The 11,723-nt window shown below is 52.5% G+C and overlaps 1 long non-coding RNA gene across 3 annotated transcripts in view; it reads right to left on the minus strand.

The window, feature by feature from the left end:
* LOC111746472 overlaps positions 1-2,414 on the minus strand; it is a 134,714-nt gene extending 132,300 nt beyond the window's left edge. For all 3 annotated transcript variants that reach the window (XR_002783130.1, XR_002783129.1, XR_002783131.1), the window contains exon 1: positions 2,048-2,414. This is a non-coding gene — a long non-coding RNA (uncharacterized LOC111746472). The remainder of the gene's footprint in view (positions 1-2,047) is intronic.
* Positions 2,415-11,723: the final 9,309 nt, after the last annotated feature.

Genomic DNA, 11,723 nt, shown 5'->3' on the forward strand with positions numbered 1-11,723 from the left:
TATAGTGGAAAAAGCATTGAGCTATGAGAAGAAGCCTGTGGTAGGGAGATGGGGGTGGAGCCCACTTAGCAGTGATTATCAGGTCATACATCCTGTGGGTTTCCCTTGTCTCCCAGCACAGGGGTGGCAGCTGGTGCCTGCTCTGGCTCCATCAGCCATTCATTAAAATTCGACAAGAAGATTAATACACAGGGGACAGTTTTAATTAGAAACTACTGGAATGTTAGTGCTGCCACAGCCCTAAGAGACTAGGTCTGCCAGTTTCCAGATTGTATAGATGGGGAAACTAAAACCCAGAGAGGTAGAGTGACTGGCCTAAGGTTCCTTTTGGAGTCTGTGGCTCAGGAGTCCAGATGCTCTGTGTGACTCCTTGGCCAAGGCTCTTTCCAGTGCCCTGGGATGCCTCACGTATGAGACCACTTTAATTAACTTATTATCCCATTCAATTTGTCACGGATTCTAGAGCTCTAGAAAAGGCCTACAAGTAAAATTCCCTTTGGTGTAAACTCTACCTGGTCCCAGGGGCTGATGGTATCAGGGCAACCACTGAGGAGCCCAGGACAACTGAATTTGACCATCCACTTCCCAGGGTTCACCCAGCTAGGGCTCTGCACCTGGCAATGATCCTCCCTGAGACACTTCGCCTTTTCCTTTCTCACAGGAGAGGTGGGAAGATCACTAGTCAGTTACTCCGGCCCCTCAGTTTGCCAAGTAGTATCCGTTATCTCCTTTGATAGTCACTCCAACCCTGAGCACTAAGGTTTTATTCCTTCGAAAAATACTTCTAGTATTTTTTAAAACTAAACAAGTTCATTGTAGGAAAATTCGCGCAATCCTTAAGTGTACATGGCAAAAGTTCAGTTCTCATCTCTTGTCTCTCTCCCTAGCAGAACCACTGTTAGCAGTGTGTTGTCTATATCTAGACTTACCCTTTCTCTCCTCCCCGCCACGCATTGCATCCACCGCTGTTTAGAGAAAGGCACTCTTAGAGTAGATGCTGCTCCACCCCAGGGCACTCAGCTTGGCAGGAGAAGCAGCAGAAGCACTCCAGGTCCCGCTTGTCCTTCGGCAGTGGCTCTGCCTTCGCATGTCAAACAACCCCATCTCTGCCCCTTTCTGTGCACAGCCACCACCACTACCTTAAGTCAAGGTACCCTCATCTGTCCCTGCCTCTCGTCGGCCCCTCCAAGTCCCGTCCTCACTGCTACCAGACCGACCATTCTTATAGGCAAAGCAGATTATGTCCCTCGTAGGCTAAGCACTTCAATTGCTTCCTCTTGCCTCCGGATCAAGGCCATGATCCTTAAGGATGGCACTTAAGGGCCTTCACAGGTCAGCTGGGCACAAGGGCTCTGCACCAGCTGGCTTGGGTGTGAAATCTGCCTCTGCCACTTATCAGCTTATGACTGCGGGTAATCCATTTACCTCCCTGTGCCTCAATTCCTTATCTGAAACGTGGGGCTAATGATGATAATACCAGGATCTACCTCATTGGATTGTAGTGAGGAATAAATGAGGCCATTCAAGTCATACAGCTTCCACCAGTACCACAAGCTGAAAGCTCCAGCAGCACAAGAGCACGTGGGCCCAGGCCCCAAAATGACCTCAGCCTTGTGGCTCCATGAAAGTCAGAAAACGAAGCTGGACATGGAGGGAGGGAAGAAAAGTGCTGGGAGAGGGGCTGATGGTGGCCTCATTTCCAGGAGCCGAGAGGAAGATCTGGCCGGGCTAGGAAGTCCACTGAAGTCCCTTAGGAAGGGGACGGAATCGTCAGCACAGGTACCCAAGGCTCTGCAGCCCTCACTGGATCCTGAGCGGGGAAGGAGGTTGGAATGCCCAGGGATTCCCTAGGAGCTCCTGAGCCCCAGTTTTCTCATTTGCAAAATGAGGGTTCAAATTACCTCATGCAGTAGCTGTGAGATTAACAGGATAATGTACAGAATCCCAAGAACAACACCTAGAATATCAGAGCTGCTGAAGAAACCCTTATGGAGGAAGAATAGGGAGGCTGCAGATACCCAGGCAGAAGTGAAGGGCCAGAGCCTACCTGCCAATCCACAAGCCTCGTACGCGGTGACAAGACGGGACACTTCCTGGGTAATAGAGGAGTGTTGCCGGCTTTCCGTTGGAGCCAGGGGGAGAGGGGTAGAGGACTTGGGCTGCACCCCAGTACACATCAGGCATCAGAAAGACAGTGGGCTTTTCCCATCCCAGAGCCTCAGTCCCCTCGTCTGTAAGGTGCGCATCATCTCACCGGACTCACAGAGCTGCTGTGCAGCTGCAACGAGCTAACAAATAGCAGAGCACGTTACTTAGGGCATTTCCTGGTTTATCATCGACAGGAAAGGATCTTAGAATTGAGGTTCTGAGCAAAGGCTTTGCAGTAGCAGTGCTTGAGGAGAGTGTCTTCCTAGACACAGTCGCAAGCGAGTCACTTAACTTTCTTCACTTTCGGTTTCTTCATCTGTAACATGGGAATAGTAGTACCTGCATTAGAGGACTTGGGAGGACATGAAATGACATCATTTCAACACACTTCCCAGCCCATGTAAACATTCAATACACATTATTTTTTTTTTAAGATAATAGCATTCCTCAAGGACGGAACCAAGGTTTTAAACTTCAAAATTTATTTCCCCAAACCCACCAGTTAGCCACAGGGTTTGTATATAGCTGGCACTAAATAAATCCTTTTAGCTAACAAATCCTTGGTCTAAGAAATTTTAGGGCATCGTTGAAGATCATTTATTACCACGACCTCGCTATACAGATGGGAAAAGTGAGAATCAGTGAGCGGAGGAGACACACCCCAGACAAAGCACATGAATGGCACAGCTGGACCAAGTCCTCTTGACCGGAAGCCAGCACCCTGTGCCCACTAGGTAGCCCATTCTCTGAAGTGATTTCTAAGTAGGAAAGATGTCACTCAAAGGAGGAAGGACACCTGCTATGGCCTCCCCAGGATCCTGCCAGCCTAGAACCTCTCAATCCTGCTTCTCTGCCCTTGCCTCAGGCCACGCCTAGGGCTGGCCTATCCCTGTCTTGCCTGCCCTCCCTCCACTCTGAGAAGCCTAGGCCGGGTGGTCTGTAATTGCTTCCTGTCCTCACAGGCTTTGTTTGTTTGCTCTGTGGCCGCTTCCTCACACCCCAGCACACCGGAGGCGCTGACCAGCAGTGCAGGGACACTTGGGGCCCAGCCCCCAGCCTGCTCTCAGATGTCGGGCCAACCCTCCCCAGACCCACCACCTGGAGCCCAGGAACCCAGCAAGGCCCTGGAGACACCCCCCCTCAGCACTTCCCCCAGCTTCCGCCTCCCGCCCCCACCCCCCAGCAGCTGGTCCTGTCCCCAGCTGGGGGAGAAGCCAAAATATCAACAGGTGGCAGTCCATGGTAAAGCCCTGGTCAACCTTGGGCTGAAGGGGAGGAAGCCCCTTTTCCTCTCGGCCACCCCCACTCCCAGCCTCAGACCAATGGAAATGACACGCATTGTGTCAAAACTTCAATCTCTGTTGAGGTTGAAATGTGTGTGGGAGATAACGTGGAGGGTTACTAAGTTTGTCCCTGAAGGGTCTCTGAGTCTAGGATAAAACAACTCAATGTAGCGAAACAACAGATGTTGGCTTCGAAGCTGACGCTCACTGTTTGATGTTAAAGCAAGTTATTTCAATTTTTTCAGCTTCCATTTTCTCATCTGTAAAATGGGGCTAATGCACTCCACACCCCAGAGTTGTTGTAAGGTTGACATGAGTCATCTTGTGCACACTTCCTGGTAGGTGGGAGGGAGGGTGACCAGCCTTCCTGGTTTACCTGGGACTGAAGTTTCTCAGGATGTGAGATTTCCAGTGCTAAAATCTGGACAGTCCTGAGCAAAGCAAGGTAAGTAGGCTACCCCAAGGGTAGCTGTTAGATGAACGTTTGTTCCTGTCACTTTTCCACATAACTCCACAGCACTTGATGTTCTTCAGTCTGAAAATCTCTTACCCCAGACCTGCCCCCATTCTTCTTCAGAAAACCCCCAACATTCACATTACTCAGCACCTTCTTCTATGTCCCCTTCGTCAGCACTTGTATCCACAGCTTCTCCTTTGCCCTCCTTCAGCCCCTCTGCCACTGGACCCCATCGTCTCTCCCCAGAGTATTGTACCAGCCTCTCCTCCGAGCTCCCTGCATCCTGCTTCATCCCCTGCCTGTCACAGGCTCCCATATAAATGACCCCTTCTCCACTTTATTTGTGTACCAGCCCCACCCACAGCACCACACATCAAACACGTCACTGGCACACCTGTACTCCGAGTCTCCAAATAAAGGATTTCAGGTCGAGTTAGGAGCCTTCTGACTGACGGTGGGACACAGCCTCAGAATAGGCAGTGGGGGAGGGTAATAAACTTTTTCTCAAAGGGAAGGGATTTTAAATATAGACCTATTGCAAGGTCAGGCTGTTGTCTGAGAGCAGAGGGATGCCTGTAATGACCTCGAATGGGTTCTTGCATCTACCACCTTGCTTCAGAGGCTTCTGGGGTTGTTTCCCCTCCCCAAAGCCCTGCCCTGGAGGGCCAGGCTGGGAGAAACAGGACTGAATTCCATCTCGTTGGCTTCAGGCCGTAGGTGCTGTAGGGAAGCTTGAGCATAATGTGTGTGATAGATGTTGGTGCGGGCGGGGGGGGCGGGGTGGGCAACAGCCCCTTGAGGCCTGTTCCTTTTTTCCAGCTGGGGAGACACTCTGAGCTGGCTGAGAGGCTCAGAAGGCAGGGGCATGAGCGTGGAAAGGACACTGCCATCTCCTTGGGGCCCCTGGCCTCAGGCTCACACTGCCCCTCCTCAACCCCTGAGTAAAGCGCTGTCAGCAGAATTCCTCACGTCCCACTGCTGGGGCCATGTTTACCCAGCACAGCAAACCTCCCCAGAAGCAGCTTGTGGCAGCTTCAGAAACACAGACTCAGAGCTGGCCAGAGAGCTGGAGTGAGGGAGAGTTAGGGTGACTCAGAGGGTCTGGGGGAGGGATGCCCGGGGAGTGCGAGCAGCTGTAGAGACCGAGGAAGACAGACTGAGAGTGAAGCTCAGACATGGAGGTCGAGAGACAGGAGCTAAGAGGGCGCCTTAAGATGGAGACAGAGGGAAGCAGGCAGGACTCCAGGGCTGAGATGGGAAACCAGACCCCGAAAAGGAATGGGGGGCTGAACGAGAGATAATGACAAAACCAAGACAGAAAGAGACAGGAATAGAGCCAGGCTGAGAAGACAAAAGGAAAAGGCTCAGAGGGAGATGGAAATGGAGGGGATGGAGGCAGAAGGAACAGGGGGAGACAGAGACAGGGCTGGGGTGATCAGAGGGCTGGGCGTGGGAGGAAGCAGGAGGCGGCGAGAGGCCGCGGGCTGAGCTGGATGGGGGTGGCTTCAGTGCCCGCTCTGTGCACACGCACTCCGGCCCAGCCCCAGCCAGGCTGTTTGCAGAAGGAAGCCAGCTCTGTGGTCAGGCCGCCCCAGGCCCGGCGGCGGCCGCCCCCTGCACTTAATAAGATTCTTGTTCAGAGCTGCGGGAGATGGGGCCGGGCTGCGGAGGCCCCGCAGCGCCTCTGCTCTCGCCTGAAGGGGGCCAGGGCTGTGGCTGGGGCCCAAGTGGCTGTAGGGGCTGTGGAGGAAGGCAACCAGACAAAGCCCGGCCAGCCGCTGAGATGACCAAGCCTCAGGAATAATGGGGGTGGGTGGCAGTGCCAGAGGGGCCTTGTGGGCTCTGCAGACCTCTGGTGAGAAGGGTGCACGGGAAAGGGTGGGGGCTGGCCAGCAGGCAGGAGGCCTGAGTCCTAATCTTGGCTGGGTTCCCTAATCTGGCTAGGTGACCTTGGGCAAATGGGCTCCTTTTTCTCTGGACCTCAACTTTCCTGTTTGCTCCTATGAAGGTCAAACTCAGGCAGGTGGGGACATAGAGAAGCAGAGAATGTGCTTTGGCTGAGGGGACAGCCGCCACTCAGCTCCAGCTGTTGCCTTGTGAAAATGTGGGTCTCATGTTACTAGATCTTTAGATTTTTTAGAAGTTATAAATCTTTTTTTTTTATGTAAAAATCTCCTGAATTTTAAATGATGGCAGCTAATTCCTTTTTAATGTAGGCACTGTGTGAGCCAAAGAAAACACTTTGAGGGTCTTTAGTGGCCCATAAGGTGCCTGTTTATGGCAGTCTCTATGGCCCCCATCAGCTCCGACAGTCACCACACCTATAGCTCCACCACCATCCTGAGTGGAGTCCGAACTTCACCCAAATCTCACACCCTTGGAGAACGGGCAGATGTACCATCAGAGGGAGGCCACTTTGCCCTGGCACTGGGTCGGAGAGACATGATCCAAGATGCTAGGCTTCTGGATGGCCTGTTTAGTAGCCAGTGATCTTGCTTCTAAAGCCCCCGCCCCAGCTCAGCCCAGCCCTGTAGGGCCTTCCTTTGGGAATACATTCTGCCTGGGCCTAGACCAAGGGCCAGGCAGATACCATGAGCAAAGCTGCAGCTGGTCTACCCTTCGCCCTCAGGCCCAGGCTGAAGAGAGGCAGCACCCCAGGGCCACACCTACCAGTAACCCTGTCCTTGTTCAGACAGTCTGACTCCAGGGCTCAGGCTTCTTAAGCACCGCCCTGGCATGGACAGGGCGGGGGCGGAGATAGAAGGGGGCAGGGAGGAATGGGACAGAGCCTCCTGGTGTGTGCGGGCCCCACCCCTTCCCACTCCACAGCTCACAAGCCCAGCCAAGCATAACAAGGGTTAATTGGATACCCCCAGCTGGAATCATAGAATCATAGGGCTGGAACGGACCTTGGAGGTCATCTGTCAGGGGAAGAGGAGAGATTTTAATTACTCAACTCAGCTGGGTTGGAACCACCCCCAGCCCAGGTTGTTTATCGAGGAGAAGGTAGGTGGGGAAGGGGTGCTAGGCTGGGAGCCTCTGAAGGGTAGGGCCTGTCGACTTCGGTCACATTCCTGTCAGTGCCCACCCCACCCCCAGCAGTGTCTCACTCTGGGATGGGCACACAGCCCGTGGCTGAATAATTGACTAATAGGCAGGACTAATGGTACCAGGAGGTAGTGACCAGGGCTCTAGGACTGGCTCCATTCAAGGTCACACGGCTAGAAAGAAGCAGCACTGAGCCCTTTCCCATTGCCCGGCAATGCCTCTTTTTATAGGACTGTGGCAAGAACCCCAAGAGCAGCTAGAGGGAGGGGCCGGCCCCTCACTCCCACTCTGGCAAACTCTGAGCCCCTTCAGGCTTCCTGGTCTAGCCGATCCCCAGGCTTCTAAGCTCCACTCACAGTGTGATCTTAAACAAGAAATCTTCCCCTTATGATTCTCTAGACAGACCCAGGTAAAAAAAAAAAAAAGTTACAGCATGAAGGCTTAAGGTCAGACACGAGAAAGGACTTCCTGAAGGTGGAACACCCACAGCAGCAGCAATCCAGGTGAACTCTGTAGTCTTCTTCCCTGACCTGGAAGTCCAAGGGAGATGGGGAAGTAGCATTCAGAGTAGGGCAGGGGATGGCCGAGTGAGTTTTCCACCTGTATGCCTAAGCCCAGAGCTCAGAATTGGGAAGGTGAGGGACTTCCAAGATGGAGGGAGTCAATTCATTTCATTTCCCATCTGCCAGTCTAGAGCTAATGGCACCTAGGAATGTTCCCAGTCCAGCACTGAGGCTGCTGGTTAGAGGAGGGAGCTCAAGGCTACCACAGCCTCTTTCTCCCCAGAAGCCGAATTCCCCAGGGATTAGAATTCAGCTGAGACACACAGACCTAGGCCCACTACCAAAAACGTCAGAAATCAGTGCTGGTCCCTTGGCTCAGAGGCCAAGATGGGCAGGGGGCTAGGCTGAAGGATGGAGAAGGGGATGCCCGCCATGACCACAGACACAATACGGGGGTGTGGGTGGGGGTTTGGGGAGCCACATGTCTCCATCCCCAGGCAGAGGGAGTGAGAACGCCACGAAGCTCCCTTGGGAACTCTCAATATCGCTTTAAAGGGTGTTCATAGTTACCTTGTTCTCTGCTTTAAAAGTCCTGAGGGTTTAATAACACTTTTAAGTGGCATCTTCTGTGGGGAAGTTCTCATTGGCTACAGGCCCAGCCTGTGTCATTTTCATCCCAGCCCCTTTCTCACAGCCAAGCAGTGCATTTATCCCAGCCCAGGAATCAAAGCTGGAGAACTCTGCAATCTCCCCTCGATATCCATCCTCCATCTTTCCTGCTGCAGTAGCCCGCTCTCTTTCCTCCTGCCCTGCCCCAAAAACGGAAATGAAGTCCTCTTTGGTCTCTGAACGGACAAAGCTCAGATTAGAAACCTGCCGTTCAGGAAGTAATCCCAGCACCCTGCCACCTGTCAGTCCCCACCATGACCATCCTGAGCACATTCCTTCCTGGGAACTAGCCTATGCTGTGGGGATTAAAGAAAGGGCCTAGGACAAGTCAGACTGAGGATCACAGGAAGAAGAGAAAAAAGGAGGGAGGGGTGGAACTGGGTGGCCTTTGGGCTAAGTCAGATAATAAACCTAAGCCACCTGCCGATTGAGCCCAGAGTATAAATCGCTAATCGGTTTGGGACTTGCACATCCGCTAATGAATTTCTTTCTATTCCCAGAAGGTCTCTCTGGAGCCGCCCCACTGGCAGGGGGCCAAGCAGGGAGTTCCTGGGGCTGGGGGCAGCGCTTTGCATCTTCCTTTGCATCCAGCTTCTTTGGGCCTCTCCCAGCTCCCTGTCCTCCATGCTAGCCCGGTCTGCGAGCTTAGAGAGAGAAGGGAGAGGAGGGGCTCAAAAGGACTCAGTACAGTGCTGGGGGGGAGGGAGAGGGGAGGGCCCAGATGGGGGTGCCCAAACTCTGGCGCTCTATTTTCCCTACCCCACCCCAACGTCCAGCAACTTTCTAAGTCTCTCTGAGAGACTTGTAGGAACGACAGAAAGAGCACAAGTTCTGGGGCGAAGTCAACCTAGCTAGGCTCTGTCCCAGCCCGGCCCCTTGTTTGCTGTGAGCAGCACAACCTCCAGTCTTTGGTTACTTCTGCTGTAAAATGGGGACAATCACGCCTGCCTCAGGAGGTTGTTTAAGATGTAAATAATATCATGGAAGAAGCACCTAGCCTAATGCCTGGCACATAATATGTACTCAATGCACGATGCTTATCTCCTTCTTCTCCTCTGATATTATGCCGAGAGAGGGCCAGCCACTTTTGGCCTTCAAGCACGAATTATTAATAATGGTAGCTGAATGAAGTTGAGTGAGAAGTGAAAAGCTTTCTGACTGGGCCTGGAACCCCGCCCCACCTAGCCTTGGCTTTTAATATCAACAGTCCCCTCTGCCACCTGCTTGGACTCCAGAAGGGGCTGTGGGCCACAGAGGTGAGGGCTAAGTGGACTGACCTCTCCCTTTCCAGTGCATCCTGTGACTTAAGGACTATGGGCACAGTAGCCAGGACAACTCCTGGGCACATAGGGGCTGCCTAGGAAAGGCCTCAGGTCACTGCTCCTAGAGATAGGTCAGGAGACAGATGGCCACAGCTATTAGGGCTCTGGGCCATGGATCTGCCAGCTGCTCTGCCCATGCCCAAACCTCCAGTCTGGTACCCCTTAGTTCGCACAGACTTAGGCAACAAACATAGATGTGAGCCCCTGATATGACATGCAGGGGGTAAGTAAATATGCTAAAGAAACTGTAAGCTGTAGTCCCCAGAGAGCTTGTGGGTTGGCAGCAAGCAGGCCAAAGGTGACTAACTGAAGGGCAGTGTGTGTCCCAGGAGGGAAACCAAAATGGGCAAATCGATGCCTCCTCACTGGACCTCGAGCCAGCCACTGCCTCTTTGTGAGCTCGCCTCCAGGGTTCTTTACAGGTGTGTCTGCAGGTGCTGCTGGAGGGGGATGTAGGGGCTGGGTTCCCCACTGTGGCCACAAGCTATGCAGTTAATGCAGTTAAAAATAGTTTTCCAAACTTTGGCTTCAAATGACCTCTCATGGTTCCTTTCTGCCCTGATGCTAAGATTAGATGAGGTTAGTGCCCTGCCAGGAAGTTCATCTGCTTATCCAACCTATATCCATCCCATGAATCCTCTGGTTCTGCTCACCTATAATCTCCAGAGAAGCTAGAACAGAGCTGATCTTCACACCTGACCCAGTAATAAGGAAGAGATAAGCAGTGTAGACCAAACCTTTCTCTCCTCCTGGCCTCAGTGTCTCCATCCATACAATGTGAGAAACCAGATTCAATATTTTCAGAAGCCCCTCCCGTGGCCAAGTTACTCCTGCCGGGGAGAAGAAAGCCAGTCTCAAGCACTGGCAGAAACCCCATATTAGATGCTGTCTATGTCTTTATAAGCCAAATTGAGTACCTGGTACTGAGCTGGAACAAGGTCAGCCCAGTTCTGCCCAATCTCAGCCTCCGGGGGACTAGCCTCCCCATCCTTGTGACTCTCCTAAAAGGCACCAAAGTCAAATACTTACATTCTCCAGGGTGTTGATGGATGCAACTCGGGCCCACAGAAGGGCCCTCTACGGCAGTGCAGTACAGCCTAGCCCGACTCTGGCCAGAGGCCCCACCAAGCCAGGGTCACAGGAGAGCCTTCTGGGCCTCAGCCCCAGGGGGAAGGGGTCTACCTGAGAAAAGGGCTAAGGACCACAAAGACAAAGAGGTCCGAGAAGAAGTGTCCAGCTCACCCATGGCTATTATCTACTTTGTTTCCACTTCTACTCAAAGAGACCTCAAGACAATCAGAGCTGAAAGGGGACATCCATACAGTCAGTCCCCCATAGTACAGATAAAGAAATCGAGGCCAGAAAGAAGAGAAGGATCTTGCTCAGGCCTCGTGACATTCCCATAATAATAACAGCTGATGTTCATGGGGCACTTCCCGTGGCTTAGGTCCTGGCATGCTCAGTGAGGCTACACAAAAGAACTATGAAATAGATTTTACTATCATTCCCGTCTTACAGATGGAGAAGCCAGGGCTCAGAAAGGAACTGACTGACCCAAAGCCAGGCAGCCTGGAAGTGGCAAAATCTGGACTTGAACCTAGGTGATATTTTCTTGGTCATATTCTTCTGTGATATTTAAACTTTCTACAGTGATGTGTGTTACTTCTGTCATCCCGCACCCCTTCCCCAAAATGAGAAAGATGAGAAGGAAGAAATCAACCGAGAAAATCAGCAGATGCTTTGGAAGCTGCTACATGGAAGGTCATAGTCACGTGTGCCTCCACTAGTCATGTGACTGGGGACAAGTTACCCAGGCTGTCCGAGTCTCAGATGCCTCACCTCTCGGATGAGGCTATCACATTGTGCTATCACATTTCTTTGTCTTTGCTGTAGAGCCAACTTATCTTTTCCTTTGGTCCCTCAAGGGAGATAAGAACAAAGGTGGAGAAACTGGCATCCTTCTCCTCACACAAAGCTGCCAGGATGCAAGCAAGTGCTGGGTGTGGCCCTCAGTCTCAACCAGAAATGCCTTTTAAGAATTTAAGAGAAAGCAGAGGATGTAGCCAAGACCTCTTTGTGGCCTCAGTTTATCAATGTGGAAAATGCTAGTGCTGTGAGCAGAGCCGATATCTGTGCCATGGAGCTGGGGCGTATGAAGCTCCTGGCTGGACAAAGCCTTCCGACCCAGGAAGGCCACCCACCTCCTGGGACAAGATGAGGTGGTGAGAAGTAAGCACTGAATGTCTTGGAAAGGGCCTGCATGGAGCGACCCTTGTTTCTCTCTTAACCCACC

This window comes from Pteropus vampyrus, unplaced genomic scaffold, assembly GCF_000151845.1.
Source record: "Pteropus vampyrus isolate Shadow unplaced genomic scaffold, Pvam_2.0 Scaffold191, whole genome shotgun sequence".
NCBI classification, from domain to species: domain Eukaryota; kingdom Metazoa; phylum Chordata; class Mammalia; order Chiroptera; family Pteropodidae; genus Pteropus; species Pteropus vampyrus.